The sequence below is a fragment of the Schistocerca serialis genome, chromosome 3, assembly GCF_023864345.2.
Source record: "Schistocerca serialis cubense isolate TAMUIC-IGC-003099 chromosome 3, iqSchSeri2.2, whole genome shotgun sequence".
NCBI classification, from domain to species: Eukaryota; Metazoa; Arthropoda; class Insecta; order Orthoptera; family Acrididae; genus Schistocerca; species Schistocerca serialis.
Window position 1 is genome coordinate 639,913,596 of NC_064640.1, and position 19,244 is coordinate 639,932,839.

The window sequence follows — 19,244 nt, forward strand, 5'->3', positions numbered from 1 at the left end:
CCGTGATCTTGGGATTAATTTTATAGTTTTTTCCTTGTTTCGCGCCTTTTTAGCTCTATCAACTGCGATTTTGAAAGACGGCCCTAAAGAGAAAATGGGCATTATTTTCATTATGCACCCTTTTGAGTACTTACATCCTAGGTAGTATTCCTCTCGTTCTCCGTTCAAAACGTCCGTATTTCCGTTTCTCTGCTCCGGTATTCGTCGCTTTTAAGGCAAGCATTTCCCTTTCATTCTTTCTGCAGCACCAGGCCACGTCTTACTGTCGTACAATGGTCCACACGGTTGTTTTTCCGAACTCTACTCGTGTGGTAAAAATTAACTGTAAGAGTCGTGTCATTTAAATGGTGGAAAAGGGTCTCCATCGAGTCTGAAATCCCATTTTTGTTTCGATGCTTCAGACATTCGCTGAATAGCTGCGAATTGGTTGAATAGTTCATGTTGCACCATATCATTTCCGAACCTGTAGGGATGACATCCATATCAATAATCAACACAGCCGCGATTTTCGTACGAGCACTGTTTTTACGTGTATTAAGTAGGGCTTTATTTGGAACGTAATTACTGATGTGCGTGAGACGTTACGGTGGCATTTCGGCTCTAGCCCCTATATGTTACTACTAGCAGAGTGATGGGCTACCTCTAATTCGAGCAGAGTTATCCTCCCGCTTTTCTCTGTGTTCACAGAATACTCTTTCAAGAAGTATCTTGCCTGGTTTAAGTAGGCGCACGTTTCCCATAACATCGAGAAATTTTTCTGAAAATTAGATGACAAAAATTTAGTACGAGATGTCCTGGCAGGAGGCACCGTAGAACAGAAAAGAGACTGTAGTGGTAGACGGCTAGAACTAAGGAGCATGCCCGTTAATGAAGTAAAAGTCAACCGACCTGTACCACAGGTCTGATTGTCTAAAGTGCTAGCAAACTTAACAATACACTGGAGCTGCTCTTAGCTCAGAAAATCAAAAGATCGATTGCTAACTGCCTTGGAGAATAGAATGCGCTTTCTTGACATCCAACTTGATACAGAACGTGGTGATCAGTTCCACCAGTTTCTCATAGTCTTAAAAAGGAAATTATATGGATCAGCACACTTAGAGAGATATGCTGTCAGTTTTCAGTTACCCTTTGTTCTGCAACTATTTAAGTGTATTGCAGTGAGCTGTGATGCGTGAAGTATGGCGTAGTGATTAGTGTCGCCGGCCGGTGAACTGCTGGTTGCCAGTTCAAAGCCGACAACCAGCAATTTTTGTTATTTAGTATTTATCATTACTGGAAGGTTCATGAAATATTTTATGTTTGCAATATTTGTGCATTGTAGATTATTCGGTGGTGGTATAATACCAGCACTGTGTAATATTAGATGTTTGTATTAATAACTGCACACCCCGTCCAAGTCACGTCTGTTTTGGCTGTACCCAGGTGTCAGTAATAAACAAGCTTTAAGTGCTAAGTGCTGTACTTCACTGACGACCTTGCTTCCTAATGCGGACTTCCTTGTGGTTTCGACTTGATGTTATTTGGTGGAGACACTGGGTACCTCAAAACATCTACAACATTGTAGCTCCAATTAGACAAGGTAAAAACCCGTCACCTACACGGTCATAAACCAGAATACAAGCAGTACATCGTTCTCACGGTCATATATTCAGGAGACCAATGGATTCCAAGTCAGCAATAAGGCCTCCATCTGTGTTCTCCGGAGATGATCATCCGTACTCGACGAATTGGCTGAAAGGATTCGAAGAGTCGGCAAATACAACGGGTGTAATAACATGATGTGTTTATGCTAATGTGTAATTTTATTTGGACAGCATTGGTTCGAGAACAACTAGGAGAGGCTAAATAGCAGGGATAAATTACAGGTCGAACTGAAGGAAAGATTTGTCGACAGTCAGCAGCAACTTTCCTTAGAGGAAGAACAATTCAAGAATACGGCCCAGTGTCATGCGGAAGCAACACAGTCCTATTTATAGAATGTTTTGGCACTATACCACATTGTGATTCGAAAAAACACAGAAATCGACGAAATCTCACAACTGATGGAAGGCGTTGGAGAAGACATGTACCAAGCTCTTCTAGTAAATAATACCACAACAACCAGGAATACATCGAGTGGCGCTAGTGCATCGAGGAATGCAGCAGAAGAGAATCGGACGAAAGAAGTATCACAGAGTCCCGAATTTGGTCCTCACGGCAGTTGTACGTAGCAAACCAACATGACTCTGTCTCTCGTGCGACAGGTAGTCAGAGAAAAGATACAGCATTTTACGGCAGTCATAACTGTGAGACCAAGTAAGCAGGAGATAGCAGCCATGAATGTCGACCCGGTACGTCAGGAGGTCATTGAGAATGTTGAAAAAGTCGTTTACAGATCTTTAGCACCAATATCCGCCACAATCGAAACGCACATGGAACAACTAACTCGGACGACTCGAATATATGCCGCAGACATCTAACGACAACCCAGCATCCGAACAACGCTGGCACAACCAGCTCCTACGCCAAGTACAACGTCCCGTAGAGGAACAGACAACCGAACGAGGTGGCGCAGTGGTTAGCACACTGGACTCGCTTTCGGGAGGAAGACGGTTCAATCCCGCGTCCGGCCATCCTGATTTAGGTTTTCCGTGATTTCCCTAACGCTCGAGACAAATGCCTCGATAGTTCCTTTACGAGGGCACGACCTACTTCCTTCCCTAATCCGATGAGACTGTTGACCTCGCTGTCTGGTCTCCTGCCCCAAACAACCCAACCCAACCCAAGAACAGACATTTGGAGGGCAGAGGACATAAAGGCAATTTGCTCACATTGTGAACGGCCTGGACACGTTGCACGCTACTGCAGAGAAAGAAGGCGTGCTTTGGGCAACTACACTACTGGCCATTAAAATTGCTACACCAAGAAGAAATGCAGATGATAAACGGATATTCATTGGACGAATATATTATACTAGAACTGACATGTGATTACATTTTCACGCAACTTGTGTGAATAGATCCTGAGAAATTAGTACCCAGAACAACCACGTCTGGCCGTAGTAACGGCCTTGATACGCCTGGGTATTGAGTCAAACAGAGCTTGGATGGCGTGTACAGGTACAGCTGCCCATGCAAATTCAACAGGATACCACAGTTCATCAAGAGTAGTGACTGACGTATTGTGACGAGCCAGTTGCTTGGTCACCATTGATCAGACTTTTTCAATTGGTTAGGGATCTGGAGAATGTGCTGGTCAGGGCAGCAGTCGAACATTTTCTGTATACAGAAAGGCCCGTACAGGACCTGCAACATGCGGTCCTGAAATGTAGGGTCCTACTGAAATGTAGGGTCCTACTGAAATGTAGGGTTTCGCAGGGATCGAATGAAGGGTAAAGCCACGGGTCGTAACACATCTGAAATGTAACGTCCACTGTTCAAAGTGCCGTCCATGCGAACAAGAGGTGACCGAGACATGTAACCAATGGCACCCCATACCATCACGCCGGGTGGTACGCCAGTATGACGGTGACGAATACACGCTTCCAATGTGCGTCAACCGCAATGTCGCCAAACACGGATGCGACCATCATGATGCTTTAAACAGAACCTGGCTTCATCCGAAAAAATGACATTCTGCCATTCGTGCACCCAGGTTCGTCGTTGAGTAAACCATCGTAGGCGCTCCTGTCTGTGATGTAGCGTCAAGTGTAACCGCAGCCATGGTCTCCGAGCTGATAGTCCATGCTGCTGCAAACGTCGTCCAACTGTTCGTGCAGATGGTTGTTGTCCTGCAAACGTCCCCATGTGTTGACTCAGGAATCGAGACGTGGCTGCACGATCCGTTACTGCCATGCGGATAAGATGCCTGTCATCTCGACTGCTAGTGATACGAGGCAGTTGGTATCCAGCACGGCGTTCCGTATTACCCTCCTGAACCCACTGATTCCATATTCTGCTAACAGTCATTGGATGTCGACCAGTGCGAGCATCAATGTCGCGATACGATAAACCGCAATGGCGACAGGCTACAATCCGACCTTTATCAAAGTCGGAAACGTGATGGTACGCATTTCTCCTCCTTACACGAGGCATCACAACAACGTTTCACCAGGCAACGCCGGTCAACTGCTGTTTGTGTATGAGAAATCGGTTGGAAACTTTCCTCATGTCAGCACGTTATAGGTGTCGCCATCGGCGCCAACCTTGTGTGAATGCTCTGAAAAGCTAATCATTTGCATATCACAGCATCTCCTTCCTGTCTGTTAAATTTCGCGTCTGTAGCACGTCATCTTCGTGGTGTAGCAATTTTAATGGCCAGTAGTGTACTGCGTCACCTGAGTCAACCATCACAAAGGCCTATTGACGCCAGTCAACTGCAGACGATTGTAGTCGATCTGTGTGACGCAACCCATCGGCGTACCCTGGACGAGGTCTCTTCCCAACACGCCGTAGCCGTAGCCGTTCCCTGTCGCACTGCAGAGATACCAGCCGCTCGCCTAGCCGCCGAATCTGGGAAAACTTAGCGAGACGACCATCTGGGGAGGACAGAACGCCACGGGTGTAAATCCTCGATGGACGACGGTCGCCAAGATTTGAGGAAATGTCACTGACGTCTTCACCGTCAGTCAACGTGTCTGAGCGATGCAAGGGCTTCCTTTTCTGTAAAATCTGATGCTTATCTTTGCCAGCTAAAGAAGACTGTGTTCCGTTATACGAAAACGATTGTACTGAAAGTCACAAATGGGAAATACGTTCAACCGGCATGAAGTATTGTGAGAATAACTATCAGTAGCAGAACACAGCTTTTCGAATTTCTTTGTTTTAACGAAATGTAGACATAATCAGAGCCGTGCATCCCGCCACATTTACACGCCCGAGCCCGTCTGCGGCCGATCGCTGCGTTCTGTTGCCCGCACCTTAGTTAGTCGAGCTCAGTTGTACCAGGAAAGAGTGCGCCAGCTGGAATGCCCCGCAAAGCCCGCGATTCGTCCGGTACCCGACCGAAATTAGGAGTCAACATGGCTCGGTGCAAGAGGGAAACGGGCCACACGCGAGCGGACTTGCTTTCCGAATCGTCGGCACTCCTCTGAGAATCGTGGTTTGATATGTTAGGAAGAGGGCATTCTTGATACTTGTAAAGAAATATAACTCATAATGTAAAGTAATGGATGTAACACAGTAATGCGTAACAGCATAATGAACGTAGTAAAAGCAACTTTTTGTTAGCTTACACAATTTTTGTATTCTTGTTCGTGTAATGCTACTGCGTCATTTTCCAGAAAACGAAGTCTTCTGCTGTTCACTTTTGTTGCTGTTGCCAGCGGTCCACTCCTCGGCAATACTGGAAGCATCTTTTACGGATTTTCTGAACATTGCTTCTTCTGATGCTGCGGAAATCCGCACGTGTACGCCCAGCTAACGAGGCCAGATGGGTTGTTCCGAGAACCGCATCTGACGTCCTCGATGTCGCGTTTCCAGTAACGAACAGACCGAGACTGTAGGTGTTCCAGAATCCGTCGCTAACATCCTCTCTTGTGTAACCACTAATGCAGCACTACGCAGACAATTAGGCGCAAGACACCGAAGTGATTGGAGTGTAAGCAACTCACAGCTGTTCCGGTTTTCTTGATAGCGCTTTTGGGTTATTTTACATTATTACTATTATGTCAGGAAAATATATCGAAAAGCAAAGATCCTCCCAGCCTCCAAGGATCAGAAAATGTGTGGAAGAGAAAAAAGAAGTTTCCTTGAAATTAACTGGAAGAGGAAACGTAAACTCATGTGAAGAAATCACGAGACATTATGGTATGGTAAAACTTTACAATGTTGTAGTTAATCAAAACAAATCTATAGGTCTTGCAGCTGTCATAGTGTTTTCCGCAATGGCACTAACAGTACCATGTCGCGACACTTGCGAACACTTAAAAAGCTTCTCCTAGTAGTGAGACAGTAACAGTAGCAACCTTTCGGCGTTAGCACACTCCATTGTGCAGGAGGAGTGTATAAGAATGTGTGTAACAGATCTTCGGCCGTTCAGCACAGTTACAGGAGAAGGCTTTCAGTATCCTGCACAGACACTGCTAGAAATTAGGAGCACAGTATAAAAGTACTGCAAGTGCAAGAGACCTGTTTCGTCACCATTCAACAATTTTTCGCATATATGCATAAAAATGACTAATACCGTGCGTCAGTGGTGCTCCAAGTGTTGGTCGACATGGAGAACATAGGTGTATGCTAAAACGCATCATTTCACTCTTACTGCATATTCGATCTCACTAGAGTTAACGTGGAAAAATCGGGTCATGTTTGTTGTAGAGTTTCTGTACAATATGGAGAAAAATGCTTCCGATGTACTGGAGGAAACTGAAGCTAACATGACCAAGCTAGGAATATTTACAAATCATTTGTGGAGAGTTACGTTCGTCATCTATCACGAGGAAAATGTGAAAAAGACGTTTGAGAACTACTGTCGCATTCCGTGCAGCAACACTGCTTTAGCACTGTTAATGTCTACGCATCGTTGTAAGCAAAGAAAAAGTCCTCACTTTTTTAAAAAGGAGTCGCCTTGTGAAAGACTCGTAGTTGTAGTTTACCGTTCAGTAGCTTGCTGAGACTCGCTGGACTACTTAAGTGTGTCAGGCTAATATCCGAGTTCATGCAAAATCAACTAATTTATATAATTTCACGTGATTTCTGGAAAATACACTTGTTTGGGAACTGGGACTACCACGTAGCTGACACATTAATTCAGTTTCTCGAAATATTTGAAGACGCTGCTAAGGCTATGTAAGTTGTCCGACGCTGCACTTGTGCTATGGACATATCAGATACAGAAACACTGTGTTGAGAATGTGGTGGACAGTGAGGTAAGCACTCCAATATACGAAAAACGACGCCTTTGTAAACAAATAAAATTTAAATTTTTGGTTAAATATTTTATACACGCAGAAATGGATAAGAGATCATAGTTGAGGAAGATTGCGTATCTCAATAGCGTAAATCATTTGCAGAAAATAGCACTACTGAAAGCATACACGCAGAATCTCATGACAGGAAAACTGGAAATTAAGCTGGTGCATTTGCTTTCATTCTTTCTAGTACCACAAGCGCATCATCTGAAGCAACTCTCGATAACAGATAGTAGGGAAGTTTATGTCGCATCACGTTCCAGGTGTGCTATACTTCAAGGTAAATGCGATATAATGTAGGTTGGGTAAGTAAATGTTTTATCAGTACTGACGTCCATAAAGGCTGATCGCATAGTAGTGGAAAGACGTAAATTCATGTGAGCAATGCATCAAATTTATTACCACCTACGCAATATAATTCATTTATTCTCCACCCACGGATGTTGTATTATTCACTACAGCCAACCACAGCGCTCGTCACTAAGGTAGGCGACTAACGAAGTCAATGGAGGGGGAGTACTGAACAGCACGGCGCGACGGACGGTCGCACAGGACACGGAGAGTGCTGGACGGGGAGACGCGACGGACAGCAGCGGCAAATTCTTGGAGAGTGGAGCAATTTGCGAGCGGTCGCGGGAGATAGAAATACTTCGTAGTAAGGCTTGTGCACTTGAGATATTTCCGTGGATTCTGCAGTGAAGACGTAGTATGCGTTTAGAAGTGAATATCTCGCGAGCTATGTTGTTGTTCATAACTAATTACGTGAAGTAGGAATCTATTGTTTCCCAGTTACTCAACTTATATTTTATTTAATTACTGCACGATCGACGTCAGTAAGTGTTTTGCAGAAATAAACCGCGTTCTTAAAAGTACTTCTGCTATCGTAATCATTTTAAAGTCGTTAAAATAGTACCTGCAGATTTTATTTAATTGCAATTTTTCATTAATAAATTTCTATGTTACATTCAAAATTAGCAATTGCTGAGTGATAGGAACCTTCGACCATTCGATTCATGTGTATATTTATATTGAGTACTGTAGACTCAGCACTACTTGGCTTGTAATGCGTGAATGGTTGCTAGTCATCCCAGCTCATTTATGGCCAGATTTACTGAAATCTAACATCTGGTCATGTGGGATTCGTGAAGAATCTGACCTGAATTAGACGCAGGTATCACTGACCAAATCTCTACCAGTCTGTACAGACTATGTGAGCCTGTAAAGAATATCAACGATGGAAGCGTGTACTGCAGTTACCTCCGGGGCATCTGGTACGAATCCCGTCTGTAGACGCGCCCTTCCACTGAATTGGAATCGACCTCCTCTTAAGGCGGTTCCCAACGTCGAAAAATGGTAACTGTTGGAAATTAGTCCGTACTGACTCCCTCACCCGCTATGCTGTCTCCAAAGATGTACCACTGTTGAGGCTTCAGAAATTGCAGAATTCCTTGTAGCAAATATCGTTTTGAAGCATAAAGTACTCCGTGAGACGATCACGATCGTGAAAAAGTTTTTCAATCGAGACTAGTATCATAGGTGATTTAATGTTGTGACGTCACCCAAAGGATGTCAACTGCCTACCATGCACAAGCAAATGGCCTCACAAAACTCTTTAATAAGACGTTGAAAGATATGCTGTCGATGTACACTGAAGGGGAACAGAGAGATTGGGAAACAATACTGTCCGCTGTGACATTCGTGTACAATATAGCAAAGCAAGATGCTACAGGCTTCACACTGTACTTCCTGCTAAGCAGTCGCTAGACCGCACCGATAGTGAATACACTATACCCGTTTACACCGAGCGATACTCAGAAACACTACGTACAAGAACTCATCACCAGGACCGAAAAAACAAGACAGCTGGCTAGCGTACAGACTCTGGACTCCCGGGAGAAAGACCGAGTGTGCTATAACACCAAGAACTGGACACTGAGATACAGCACGGGAGACTTCATATTAATTTATACGCCTTTGGGCAAAGCAGGACTATTCGAGAAGTTACTAAAGCGCTACTTTGGGCCGTATCGTGTTCTTCGTCGCCCGTTGGACGTCACATGTGAAGTCTAGGAGTAAGACCCTTCATCAAGAAAATAAAAGCGCAAAGACGCCGTCTATGTCTTCCGTAAGAAGTATTACTACAATCCAGACGCGCAAAGCGACGATGGGGGATTCAACGAAAATGAAGACGCACTGTACGATCGCGAAGCTTCTACGGAGGTGCTGTCTTCAGAGATCATCAAAGTGAAGACGATGTAACAACGCCGGCCGTTGGTGGCCGAGCGGTTCTAGGTGCTTCAGTCTGGAACCGCGTGACCGCTACGGTCGCAGGTTCGAATCCAGCCTCGGGCATGGATGTGTGCGATGTCCTTAGGTTAGTTAGGTTTAAGTAGTTCCAAGTTCTAGGGGACTGATGACTTCAGATGTTAAGTCCCATAGTGCTCAGAGCCATTTGAAGCCAATTGCGAAAGTTTTGCCGGTACATGATTTTGGGCACGAATTGACCTCTCGATTATGTCCAATAATCAATGGGATTCATGTCGGGTGATATGGGTGGCCACAACATATACTAGAAGCGTCCAGAATGTTCTTCGAACGAATCACGAATGATTGTGGCCTGGTGAGATGACATCGTTGCTTTGGAACATGAAATCCATGCATGGCTGTTAGTAGTCTCCAAGTAGCCATATACAACTATTTCCAGTCAATGATCGGTGCAGCTGGACCAGAGGACCTAGTCCATTCCTTGTAAATACAGCCCACACCAGTCCGGAACCGCGCGACTGCTACGGTCGCAGGTTCGAATCCTGCCTCGAGCATGGATGTGTGTGATGTCCTTAGGTTAGTTAGGTTTAAGTAGTTCTGAGTTCTAGGGGACTGATGACCACAGTAGTTAAGTCCCATAGTGCTCAGAGCCATTTTTTGAACAGCCCACACCATTATAGAGCTTCCACCAGCTTCCATAGACCTTTGTTTACGACTTGTGTGCTTGGCTTCGTGGGGTCTGCGCCACACTCTAACCCTGTAATCAGCTCTTACCAACTGAAATCAGGACTCATCTGACAAGGCGACGGTTTCCCAGTCGTCTGAGGTCCAGCCGATATGGTCACGAGGCCAGGCGATGTAGTGGTGTTAGCAAAGGCACTCGCGTCGGTCGTCTCCTGCCACAGCCCATTAACGTCAAATTTCGCCCCACTATCCTAACGGGTACATTTGTTGTACGTCCCACATTGATTTCTGCGGTTATTTCACACAGTCTTGCTTGCCTGTTAGCACTGACAGCTCTGCGTAAACGCCGCTGCTTTCGGTCGTTGAGTGAAAGCTGTCGGCCACTTCGTTGTCCTTGGTGAGAGGTAATGACTGAAATCTGGTATTCTCGACACACTCTTGATACTGTGGATCACGGAATATTGAACTTTCTAACGATTTCCGAAATTGAATGTTCTATGCCTCTAGCTCCAAGTACTATTCCGCGTTCAAAGTCTGTTGCCATAATCACTTCGGAAACCTTTCCAAATGAATCACCTGCGTGCACTGCCCTCTTATACTTTGTGTTCGCGATACTACCGCCATCTGTATATGTGCACATCGCTATCCCATTATTTTTGTCACTTCAGTGTATGTTGTGTCAGTAATAAAAGTGCTTTCAGTGCTAATTGTTGCACTTCACTGACGACCTTGCTTTCGTAGTTGGACATTATTCTGGTTACGACATGAGAGTATCACCTGTTCCTTATTACAGAAGAGAATGTTTCCTGATTTAATTAACGTTGCCTTCACCGACTGTCTACCGGCCTAAAGCGCGTCGCGTAATGCCGAGTGCGCGTGAACGATAGAAGTGAACGTTCTGCGGAAGGGCTAGTATTTCTATTAGGAAAGCACAGTATGTGGATCTGAGATATAGTTCATACGCCTGGGTGAGTGCACGCATTAACGTGGTCGATACTGGGATATACTACACAGGAACTTTCGATTGGCAACGGTTTAAAGCAGAGGGGGAAAAAGAGCCACAGCAATCCGTGGTAAAAATGTAAACCTCTGTGACGATCTGGATGGGTGGCGAATTTACACTGTTAACACTAACAGTTAATGCAAGTATGCAAGGATTGTTGGTAGGGGGTACGTTAACGTTGTTGCTGACCTCCTGGGCCAAAATGCAGCTGCCACGATCGTGTAGCATGCAAACATCGTCATCAGAGTGGTCAATTAAATTATAAAATCAGGCACTCAGTGTAAATTATCGTGTGTGATTCAGGTGTGATTTATGTATTGTCAGCTTCCCTGCAGCAGGCGGCTGTTTGGCTGTTTTAGTTTTAGGTGGCAGAACCAGTGAAACTTGTTGTGACACAAGGGTTCACTGATCTATTGTTGTGCGTTTTTGAGTTTGAACTATTCATAGGTAACGAGTTTTCACCATTGAAGAGTGATTTTGGTGTGTTATGGTTGAATTCATCAGCTGATCTGGAAGTCCAACGTAAGTGTGGTGAAGAGAATTCGGTACCGGCAAAAGTTGTTTCCCTGTTATTGAAGTGACTTGCTTGCACGCAGCATCTCTGCAGATATGTCGCAGGGCCAAGTCGGTTTAACCAAACTGCAGCAGAAATTATTGCATTGGAGATTAGCAACAATTTACAGTGATTTGAAACATGTCCGCCAGTGATGTGACTGACTTTTTTCATTTGTTACCAGTTTCCACCTCTCTAATAAAAGGAGCATACATGAAATTCATTTAGTAACAGAAATAATTGCATAAGATCAGTCACTAGTACTTGCCGCATTTCATCTTCGATCCTAATTTAGATGCACCTCCAAGTAGAAGCAAAACACGAGCAATTTTTTAAAATGGTTTCGATAATAAATGAGCAACCTTTATGGCCAGAGCGGCTAAGGAGTGGAGGAGGCCCCACACGGCATGAAAAAAGTGACTCCATGGGGTCCGTAACTCGGCCGCTAGTTGCATGGGTGGTCTTCGCTCTGTGACCCTTCCCAAAACTTGGCTCATTGCTTTCATTTACGAAATCTGTGGTTTCATTTACGAAATCTGTGGGAGTGAAAATTTCAAATAACAGATATCACTTACGCTGCAGGTGGCTTGCTGTGATGCGTCACTATGTCGTGAAGCAACTGAAGACACACCTTACTGCTGTGTGCTGGAAATCTTGTCCGTTACAAATTATTGAACTGTTTGCGCATACATTCGTCACAATAGAGCAGTGCCGACTCGGAAGCTTTCTCCTTTTCTTTGTAGACACACTGGCTGCGTCACATATTGAGCAGTCTGGAATGAAGAACGTGATTCTTGCCCTGGGACAGCCATTTCTCAAGGCTAGGAGAAGGCGTCCACGTGATTCCGTGAAGTTGGCTGCCATGCCCAGGGACGCAACTGGGACACAACTCTCTTGCTTGCTGGAGCAACTAGACGATGGAACTTCGAAGTTTCTGATTACAGGTACAAATTCTGGTTTGACATTTTCAAAATTTTCTTAGGGAGGGAGTTTCGCATAGCCGACCTCCCCACGCCTCATTGGCTGATTACTAGCCATATATTTTGATCGGCTGAGGAAGTTCCTATGGTCTTCTTTTCCCGCCAAGGACTGAGGAGAATAGGGAAACGAATTTTTCGAGACACTTCGTCTCTGACATCAAATATTGATGGACTCTGTTGTTCCGAATCTTGGTTCAAATTTTGATCAGGACAGGGGTTCGCTGGACGCTGTTACCAGACTTTAACTGGATCAGACACTGGGATCAGATTTCGAAAGGCGCAGACGGTGCCTGCAGACTCTTTGGGGCCTTTGGGTTGGTAAACGCTGCATCACTGAATAGAACGTAGGTTCCAGTAGTCATGCTTGATCCTGAAGGAATTTTACGGAGACTCGCGATTTATTCAAATGGTTCAATTGGCCCTGAGCACTATGGGACTTAATTTCTGAGGTCATCAGTCCCCTATAACTTAGAAATACTTAAACCTAACTAACCTACTCACATCACACACATCCATGCCCGAGGTAGGATTCGAACCTGCGACCGTAGCGGTCGCGCGGTTCCGGACTGAAGCGCCTAGAACCGCTCAGCCACGCGATTTATTCAGTTCCGTGCCAATGATTCGATTAGTTCCTTTCTCCGATACATAAGTGGACGTCATCATGCAAGGGACTTCGTCATCGCCGATTTTGTCCAAATTAATCGTATATCTACAGCTTGACCAGAAGTGAAAGTGACAGAAGTGGGACTCCAGGTGGCCAAGCGTTTAGAGGAAAAAAAAACAAAACAAAAAAACTCTGTTTGACACTGATCGGATGACTGCCATTTATGTTATAATAATTTCAACGCAGCGGTTGCCACCTTGGACTGATACACAACGGTAATGAGATGGTCGTGGGAGGCGGAGGGGTCAAGTCGTTATGCGAAAACATATTTTATTTTTTCTTTATCTTCAATTTTTTGCGTTACTCACACTGCAAATAAAACGAAATAATGCTCAGAATATTGTATTTATTAAGTCTTCACAAAATGCGCGAAAGGGAAAGGCAGAAAAAAATTTGGGATTGCAAATAATTTCCAAGAAATGATTGTACTAACCACATCCACGAGTAATCTTAAATTATTATCCAAAAAAAGGGGTTGTAACTAAAGCACGCAGGACTTCCGTTAGTCTCATTTTGACCTTCGAGCAGCCCTTCTGATACCCGACAGTCTAGACGTGATCAGGCATTAAACCGACCAGTTAAGTCGAAACTGCTGGCATTTTGCAAATTTAGTAAAAGAAATTATACGTTGCATGTCTTGAGTTTAGTGATGGTGCATGGCAATATAATTAAATGTTCACTTCCACTTATCTACCTTTGGAACACTGACCCAGTCTTGAATCCAATTAACAATGACTAATATAACTTTTGTAGTATGTTCAGTTGCGGTCTTCTGGGTGACAACGGTGGATAAGTCCTGATGCTGTCTTGAGCCACAGTGTTGACACTGTCTAACTGTCGATACACACTGACTGCGTGGAGTCGTGTGACGACTTGGATACGCTTTTGGCGGATGGGTGTTCACTTGGGAATTATTTGCATTACGCAAGGCTTTAGTATAATATAGTCCATTTTGTGGGTATTGCCTATGGCATCTGACCATAATTAAATAGGGTCATTTGGCGGCTGGTCTTGCCGTGTGGTGCCCTCTCTATGTTTGGCTGTGTCGAACGACCCAGAAGTCACGTGTCGTCCTATCTGTGGAAATGGCTTCACTCAATCTGCAATGACATATCACACGTAACCCAATATTTCCGACCTAATGGAGTCAACCGTGTCCTTCAGAGTGACCGAAGATTAAAATATGTGTCTAGATGGATTGCTTTCTGTATTCTGTTTACATACCAGAAAAATTTTCATCATAGTGCTAATGAAAGCGATTCACTATTTGCTTGGGTAGGGATGGAGAAAAGCTGGTACATAGCTTTTCTACATGCATTCGCTGTACCATTTAATTAAAGGAAGAATTCCCCTAAATTCCACTAGTAGATAGAGAGCATCACATCGTTAACGCAGGAAGATTAACTACTTGTTTCACCGCAATTTGGTGATTTTTGTTGCCAATTGCGCTTACATCAACTCAGTAAAACGCGAGTGGCCGTTAACGACGCTGCGCGGGATAGCCGAGCGGACTAGGGCGTCTTGTCACGGCCCGCGCGGCTTTACCCGCAGGAGGTTCGAGTCCTCCCTCAGGCATGGGTAAATAACTTAGCGTAAGTTACTTTAAGTTAGACTAAGTAGTGTGTAAGCTTAGGGACGGATGACCTCAACAGTTTGGTCCTATAAGACCTTACCACAAATTTCCAAATATCCAGCCGGCCTCGGTGGCCGAGCGGTTCTAGGCACTTCAGTCAGGAACCGCGCCGCTGCTACGTTCGCAGGTTCGAATCCCGCCTCGGACATGGATGTGTATGATGTCCTTAGGCTAGTTAGGCTTAAGTAGTTCTAAGTCTAGGGGACTGATGACTTCAGATGTGAAGTCCCATAGTGCTTAGAGCCATTTGAACCAATTTCCAAATTTCCGTTTACGACGTTCCCATTCGTCGTGTGTCCTCATTCTGAACCTGTTCCCCTTCGTCGTGTGTCCTCTTCATTCAGAACCTGAAGTGCCTTGGAGATAAGGACGCATTTATTGCGCTTGACTCATGCGAAGGTTCTGTCCTGGATTGTAATTGTAGGAGAACTGCGGAAAAGACTGCAACACTTCCCTCTCAGCTACTGAATTAGTGGGATGGTTAAGACACTGCACCGCATGCTCTTGCTCTGTTTCCCTAAATAATTCTAGGTTAATGATATTACACATTCTTTACGTGCGGTTATATCACCCTTCCTCCCCAATGTTCTTTCCTACCATCGTAGCCATGCTGACTCTCTGAAACTTATCATTTAATCTTAGGAGTTGTTATTCATTGCAGTGGTTCTTTATCGAACTCGACTCATTGTTGTCTTGGTACCTCATTCATGTTCGCACGTTTCCGAGTAACACATTAATGTCAAATTACGAATAAAAATTTATTCATCTCAGTCGTCTGATCTACAGTTTATAATGCTGCCACTGGTGAGTGCAATTTTAACGAAGACCACAAGCAGAAAATGGATGTAAGTATGTAAACACACAATGATGCCACAAGTTAACAATAAGCGTACAAGTTTTCCGGTCGTAAATGCTGCTGTTGTGTACGAGGTAAGTGACTTAGGCTATTAAAATATTTACGGAGCTGTTGAAGATATCGAGAATAGACTTTCGAAATCGGATACTATGCAAGGTAGGCAGGTAAAATTCAGCTTCTGACCCCAGACGAACCAATAAGGCCGGACCTATCGCCGTGTCATCATCAGCCAATGGTGTCATCGGATGCGGGTGGTGTGGAGGGGCATGTGGTCAGCACACTGCTCTTCCGGTCGTCTGGTTTCTTGAACATGGAGTCGCTACTAATCGGTCGAGTAGCTCCTCAGTTGGCCTCACGAGGATGATTGGACCGTGTAGCAATCCTCCCACCAAGGAAAAATCCCTGTCAGTAGTCAGTAACGGGAAGCAACCCGAGTCCTCCGCGTGGCTATGACCGCGGAGCAGTCAGCTGCGGAGGCGGATGATGGTATGCGAGAGGGCCAAATATTTTATCTTATAGTCAGTGATAATACCTTTTAGTTAGTGAAATACGGAAGCAAGCTTGATTTTGAAAAATAAATACATATGCTTTCTAACAGAATTCGAGAGCGAATGAAATGAGAATTTATTGACATGGCGCTTAACACGTATAGCAATGAAGCTTTCCCCAAAGAGGCTTGGAATGTATTAGATGTGAAGACTTTCGGAACAGCGTAGTATTGCCTACATTACATGGGGAACGTCATTTAAAATGGATATTTAGCGGAAATTTTGTTCGTTATATTTGCATGTAAAACATTTATGATCCTGCAGCAAACTCCTTGCTGTGTTGCATAACATCATTTGACGGAAACCCTTTTTTAGATGTCTTCAGTGGTTCCAGAAATATTACGTGTTTACTGCAGTACTATCATCTCCGTGCTGTGCCCATGGTTTTCTTGCGTGCCTAATTAATGACTTTGACCGAAATTCACCATTCGAGGACTGTTTATTCGAGTGGAGCTGCAGGCGTGAATCGTTGAATTCTGTGGCTCCAACTTGGCAGGGTGTTGGTCAGGGCCTCTCTGTCCCCGGCCGAGCGCAGTTGGGTTCTGCGGCTGTAGGGAGCAGCCGCGTTAATTGGGGGCGGCAGCGAATTCGTCGCATTGAGGACGCGGCGCACGTACCTCTAAGCCGGGACGCTGCGCCCGCATGGCCGCTTCCACAGGCGCCAGTTCCACCTCAACTTCTCTCGTTAAATTGGCCTCTGAGGCAGACTCCTCATACATCGAAACACGGGCTTGCTGCTGATGGCTTCATAATAGTTTGTCGCGGTAACTAGTTTAGAAACAGCGTTATTCACTTTGTTTCTACGACTGGGAGAGTCCGGGATTTTCTACTTTTTTCCCACCTTATAGTATGGAGTGCTGTCAACATGGAGAATATAGCTATGTTAATAAGTTACTATTGGGAACAAAATACGGACAATATTCTGATTTTTGCGAATCAAAACAACGGTCCGAGAACGAATTCACAACTACTGCGTAATAAAGCCTAGTGAGTTGTGCTATATAGATTATGTTCTGTAGCTAACGTGTTGTCTCATTATGTTGGAGACTTCATCAGAGGTTGTGAAGATTTAGTTAGTTGATTTTCGAAACCAAACACGATCAGCAAACCGAATTGTTTACAGTGTGCTAACTGTAACATGCGAAGCAGGCCCGACTCCCATATGGACCGCCATGGGGCAATGACAATGGAGTGGGGGGGAGGGGGGGACAAGCATCGCCTGGTCTCCTGCAGTAGACAGACACCTTAACCCCCTAACCTATGGTTCATGCTTCGCGGATGCGTAAGTCACGCGCGGAAGTAAAGATTGCTTCACTGTTGTTAATAATAAAAACTGAAATTTTCTTACGTACTGACATTTAATAAAGATCCGAAATGCAACAATTATGTAAATTTATCACCAGGAAAGGGAACGTCCATTAATTACGTGAGCTCAAAACAGGGAAGGGGGGGGGGGGGGGGTGTTCGGCAAAATCTCACCACATTACATGTAAACAGGGGGACGGAATGAAAATCTCGGGTCAACTTTTCAACTTTTTAATTCAGAGAATAACCATTATTATAAAGGATAACATTTTGTTTTATATAATTAGTCCCGAGTATAGACAACATTAAAGGGTCCCCAATCTCTGTGAGCTCTCTGAACTGAACTGACGCTTCACACATGTGCATTCCCGCGATTCCCCGATTTGAAACAAGTACTGCACAAGTGTTAGATTTCATTTCAGGAATTCTCTGCCGCGCCGATCGAAATCACTGCGTGTCAGTGAGGCAGTCGTGGTATTCTGGAACGCATTTCAAGCTGATGTTATTGTGTTCAGCATGAATTTGTATCAAAACTTTTACAGTGCGTGTCGATAAGTCGAAAAAAACATTGCGAGCAAGAAGTTCGACGTTTGTGGAAGGAAGCTAAGTTGAAGTACACCGACAACAATTCTCATAGTGATCATATTAATGAAGAAACTGGAAAGCTACGTAGTCATGCGGTTCGAAGGAAGTTACAAACAATGTTGTCTTTTATCTGCAAAGTAAGTATAGGTTCCACGACCTTTAATGTGTATAATATACCAATAAAAAATAAGGTTTTAGGGATCCGTCGAAATTTTATTTCTGTTGAGCTTTTTGTCCATCTGTCTCTGTTCTCTCTGTCCGAATACTACTCAGGGTTAGCGTGTTTAAAATAATGTATCTTCAATCACATGTTAAAAACACTGTTTATTACGCTTTATAAGCAAAACATATTTTTATTAAAGTGTTTTAACCAATTTTTAAGGCAGGAAATACTGGCGGCAGCCTAAAACAAATGACTCCTGGCCGAAACCTTCCGGCGTCTACGGACTTCTGTCGATTCAGGACGAGGCATCTCATCGGCCTGTACATTAAGTTAAACAGAATTTTCACGTCAGCTAGCTATGGTGACTCTGCACACCTTCAAGAAAAAAAGGGAAAATATTGAGAAAGAATTAAACATATATGTATGACTGCATTCTACTACTACCATCACCACTAATAATACTTAATTGAGGGTTGCATTGAGGGGGGAAGATGCGTTCCACGCCGTGACATTTTGACCCTTTGAAATTTCTTACTTGACTGGGTGAATGCTTTTCCGTCTGCTGTTGATATATCACGTTCGAAGCAGTGTATGAATTCTTAAAACCACAAAAAAACATATACGATCTGTGCTTTCAGGTATATAAGAAGCATGCACTGGTCTACAGCTGTAGCCATGTTATTATCATAGATACGGTTGGAAAGAATGAATAAAGTTATGAAACTCTATGCTAAATCTGATTAATGCATAGCGATAAAATTAATTGTTAATATAAGTGATGGTACCGAGTGTATACTGTGAGTTTTGAACACTGAAGCATCATTCAGTACTTTGAACTCGTCCACATAGTCACTGCTAAAGGAGAATGATGAATGCACGACACTGGGGTTTCCGAGAACTCTACTAAATCTAGTCGTTTGATATATTCTAGAGGAAATATAATTTGAATGCAGTTGACCATTATTTATTTCCGAAATGTTTTATGTAATATTTCATACGGACTTCACAAGTTACCTCAAGCGTTTCAGAGTGACACAATTATTTCTAAGTATTATTATTGTGATAAACATTTTCAGTTGGGTGGAGGAAGTCAAACTGATGGACTTCCTCCTATTA